Genomic DNA, 4,987 nt, shown 5'->3' with positions numbered 1-4,987 from the left:
CCATGGACTATTTTACAAAATGGCCGAAGGCATACGCCATACCAGACCAGGAGGCAGAGACAGTCGCGGATGCCTTGGCGGAGGGAATTTTTTCCAGGTTTGGAGCAGCTGAAGTGGTTCATAGCGATCAGGGCAGGAAGTTTGAGTCAGCCGTGTTCACTGCAATGTGTGAGCGCCTGGGGATGAAGAAGACGCGAACTACACCTCTGCACCCCCAGAATGACGAGCTGGTTGAGCGTTTTAACAGAACGCTGGCAAAACAACACGCCATCCTCACTGCGGAACACCAGAGGGATTGGGACATGCACCTCCCTCTAGTCTTACTGGCCTACAGGTCGGCTGTACAGTACTCCACCTTGTGTACACCCGCTCTACTCATGTTGGGACGGGAGCTGCGGTCACCAGCTGAGATGGCTTTCGGTAAACCACCAGATGCACTGGGGGCCCCACCCGGTCCGGAATATGCCAGGAGGCTTCAGGACCGGATGGAATAAGGCTCATGACCGGATGGAGTCAGCTCATGCTTTTGCCCGTGACCAGCTGCAGAAAGCAGGTATAAGACAAAAAAGGAACTATGACATGAGAGCCAGAGGGAAGGACTTTACGGTTGGGGACTTGGTGTGGGTGTATAACCCGGAGAGGAAGATGGGGCGGTGCCCTAAGTTGGACTGTCACTGGGTGGGACCTTGTGAAGTATTGGAGAAACTGGGGGAGGTGGTGTACAGGGTCCAGCTGCCGCCTAGGGGGCGGCGAGTGGCTCTTCACAGGGACAGGTTGGCCCCATACCGAGGCAATGCCCGGCCGCACCAGTGCTCTGGAGCCTCCCGGCAGTGTAGTGATCTTTCACTTGGCATGTTATGATGTTCTAAATTGTTATGGTTCCTTGATAGGTGTGGAGCTTCAGGGGTTAAGAGGTGTGAGAGCGGGAGGGAGAGAAGTGTGAGGGGGGATTTGAGCTACAGAGGGTGTTAGCAGGTTGTTTCTTTTTTATTGTTGTTGGGCTGTTGTTTTGGCGTGGTTACGGCCAACGGTAACCGGTTGTGTGGAGTTAATAAAAAGCGACTATTCGTCGGCACTCACGGTTGTCTTCCTTGTGTCCTGCAGGACGCTACAATATTATACGTCAATATCGTATCTATAATCGTCCTGAACTGCTGCATGCATGCTACAATGGCTTTAAAAAAATCATTTCAATAACGATGTAATACCTGTAATATGTATTGTATTATGTTGTGTAATGAAATTTAGAGTGGAAAGAGCTGCACAAACATTCATAACTTTCTTTTTCGTCTCTTTATACACACACACACACACACACACACACCTTCAGGCCAGGGATTCTTAAATTGGGAGCTGGGACCACCAAAGGTCCCATTCATCATCAGAATTAATTTTATCCTTACGGTATTAAGTAGAAAGTATCACCAGGAGAAATACTGTATACAACAGTGAGTAATGGGGGAACAACGTGGCTCTGTGCTAACACAGCTGAAGTGAAGTGCATGCCTTTACATGCTGCTGTCGGACCTCTCAGCAGAACACGGGGACTGTAAACGGGGCCGTGTCCTTCTTACAAACTTCCCCACTCCCGTGAAAGCAATGGCACCACATCGTGTACGAAGGGTGGAGAAGGAGACGTAGATGGAGGGGTGGAGAGAGGTTATAGCAACACACAGACAGACTGTGTCGCGGAGAGATAGAGGACAAAAACGTGACTAGGCAGCCTAAGAGCTGTTATGCAACTGCTGACCTACTAACACATATTTCTATAGAGGGAGCCGGAGAAACTGGAGCAAAGTGTCCGGCAGCGCACAACACACAAGCAGCCAGAGCCAAAAGAGGGAAACAGCATCCACCCGACCCACTGACTCAACCACAACTGACCCAAGCACCGACGGGAAAACGAGAAGAAAGCCGATTTTTATTTTTGAGGGGTCTCTTCTAAAGGGACAAGGAAAGGAGGAAACGGGAGCGAGACAGCTTTTGTGTCGGGGGAAGCCTGAATCTCTTTTCCCCTCCTCCGGGACACGGAAAGGTATGTTTTGACTGGGCTGCGGCTGCTTTTCGGTTTTTGTCTTTGTTTGTCTGTATTTCTGCAGTCCAAATTCCCCATTTAGCGTGGTTAAATACAGACGTTTAGGTGTTTCGGGCGTGTGTTGCGATAAGGACACGATGCTTTGGAAGGTTATTGTTCACATGGCGACTCCCGGCAGATCCCGCGTGTCCGTCCGTGACTTTGAGACGTTTGCGGCAGCTTTTGTCAGATTAAGCACTCGGGAAGGCCAATGTGCTACTTTGTTGCCAGGCGTTATTCGTCTTTTTCGCCTTGTCCTTGATATGAAACATGTAGTAGGACTGGGAAGCCGTATTTGGCCGTATCCCACATTATAAGCTCAATGTCAAGGCGAGGTAATTTTCCTCATGGTGGTATCTTCCAGGGAATGGGGGCAGCTGTGTTGTCTGGTTGATGCACGTGGAATGCTGCTGATATGTGCATATTGTTATTATGTAGGTCTCTTTAGTTGCTGAGATATGGATTTATCTCCTTGGCTCTCCAGCAGAGCTTAACATTAGAGTGGATTAAAGCGTGTTTTATTTTCAGGATACTCCTTATGGCACATTTTCAGTTCAACTGCTTAAACCGCATGTCGGAGCTGATGTTACAGGACTCTTAAAAAGATACAACAATCCCAACATCACTAGTAGGCTAACTATTAGTAGTGTATGTTATACAAATCTGTGGAGCATTACAGAGATACTACAGGGGGAAAACGTGGGATAATGGTTTTAATAACCTACAGTCAATTGAATAAATACATTTTTGATTTCTTCATGTTTATATTTATATTACACCGCTGTTTCTCCAGATGTGGAGAGTATTTGCGTCTGTTTTAAGGTTACATCACTATCACATGATAAATGTTCATGTTTAAAGGGGCACAGTGACGGATTTCTATTCAAGGCTATTTCTATTCAAGGCTGAGTCAATGGTTGATTCTTTTTTTTTTTTTTTACAAGGTGTGCTAAGTAAAGCACAGAGTTGTGCTTTGAAGGAGTTGGAGGGTATGACATAACCAGCACACAGCAGGAAGAAGCAATAAATAGCAGCTCTCTCTCTTGGGACAGAGAGGCCTGTAATTGATTCCCGCTCACACCCTGTGCTTTCCTCCCTTCATTCATACCAAGATAGACATTCAATCTATACTTCTAAAACAGATAGATATTTAGAAAGTCTTCACAGTGGAAATTGTATTTTAGAAATGCTTTCATCAATGATGTAACACAGCTGCTCAATGTCTATGAGCTATTTTTAAACGTGCTCAGTTTTTTCCCTCCAGGAGGAAAGTGGAGAAGAAAATGCAGAAGTGGGGCTAAACCCTGATGTAACAGTGTTTCGTCTTTGGCATAAAGTTCAACTCCCTGCAGGGTTTTGATACTGTTCTGAAATCACTGTAACAAGTGAAAAGCCAAGATGTGATGCAATGCATGGAAATGTCTGTCAGGTGAGGACAGCCAGAGTTCTGGTGAAGTTCACTGGCAGCCAGATGGTGTGAGTTCAGAGCCGCCTGCATTGCTCTGTCTCAGCTAGCTCTCAGAATATAGGTTACACCTGCATCTAGGTGAGAGGACACAAGGTATTCAGGGCAAACCATGGGCTACTTTGGCCGCTTTGTTTTTTTTTGTTTTTTTTTGAGTAATATGAGATGACAGATTCATGCACCTTAGTAACTTCAGTTTTCTTAATTTAGTGTATGTTACTCAATTTTATTTTACTCTGTGATTTTACTTTGTGAATCTGCTGACTGCAAGTAGCTAAAACCTTTGACCTGTTAGGTAAAGAGTTGAACATGTTGCAGGAAATCAGATTGAACTGAAAAGGACAAAGGTCACATGTTGCCACTTGAGCAAGGGAGGCTTAAAACACTAAGCAGGGTATTATGCAGATGTATACTGTACATATATACTAATCACAATAAGGTCAAGCTTATTCATTTAGAAACAAATACTTGATTCACTCGTCACAAAATGTGTAACCTTCTTTCAAAATGTGCTTTGAATCTGTATGCTGTTACTCTGGGGACGTGCTCCATGACAAGCAGTCCAGTAGGTCTCAGTACCTGAATGAGAATGTCTGAATTCTTGTCTCTCACTTTTGTTTCTTGACACAAAACTGTGCAAAATGGAGGCTCATAGCTGGAGCACCTCCACATGTGTGGTGTTGGATCACTTAAAAGACAGCGTTTTACTCACACTTGCCTCAGAGGAGGTCAGAGGTGAAACGTTCCTTCCCCAGTGACAAGTGTCAGGGAACTACGTCAGAGCTGTGTTTTCCCTGGCTAAAAACACAGTGAGACAAACTGCAGTGAATCGTTCTTTTAAATGGGAAATTTGCTTCTGTGCAAAGAGACAATTACAGAATGAACCATGACCAGTAGCTTAGATGGGGCTCAACATGGGCAGGGGGGGACAGAGCGAGGGGTGACCTCACTGGATTCAGAGCCAGTTACCTGCTACTGCTGCTATGTAATATGCATGTTATACAAGCTTTGCTCCGCAACAACAGAGATTCAGAGCACGTACGTTACGAGCAACAACAGCAGCCCCTCCCCATGCAGTCCGGAGAGAGAGCCTGTTATGTGTGGATTTGGCTGCAGAGATGGGTGTGCGCTCTGACGTCAAAGCCATCTCCCCGTCTCACTATCGTTTTTTCATCTGCGGCTGATGCATATTGTTACGTGCTGCAGAAGGCGCCGCAGGGTTTCTAGAGCGAACAAGAACCAATGTTGTATAAAAATCACTGGAGCTTTCATAATGCGATTTTTGGGCAGGTGACATTCAAGTTTGCCCTATTTAATTCTCATTCTGCAGATTTAGTAAAATTCCTCTTGATTTCCATCATTAATCCCTCCTGTCCCCCCCACTTTTTCCCTCCCTCCCTCACCTCTTTGTCGCTCTATTTTTAGAGTGCACTCTAATACTCTCTTTC

General features: G+C 45.8%; 1 protein-coding gene across 1 annotated transcript in view; it reads left to right on the top strand.

The window, feature by feature from the left end:
• Positions 1–1,458: 1,458 nt before the first annotated feature.
• nfil3-5 (nuclear factor, interleukin 3 regulated, member 5) overlaps positions 1,459–4,987 on the top strand; it is a 9,123-nt gene continuing 5,594 nt past the window's right edge. Inside the window, exon 1 of the mRNA XM_020596317.1 lies at positions 1,459–2,035. The gene's annotated coding sequence lies outside the window, so the exon portion shown is untranslated. The remainder of the gene's footprint in view (positions 2,036–4,987) is intronic.

The sequence above is a fragment of the Monopterus albus genome, unplaced genomic scaffold (genome assembly GCF_001952655.1).
Source record: "Monopterus albus unplaced genomic scaffold, M_albus_1.0 scaffold29.1, whole genome shotgun sequence".
Lineage (NCBI taxonomy): Eukaryota > Metazoa > Chordata > Actinopteri > Synbranchiformes > Synbranchidae > Monopterus > Monopterus albus.
This window is presented reverse-complemented; position numbering and strand designations above follow the sequence as displayed.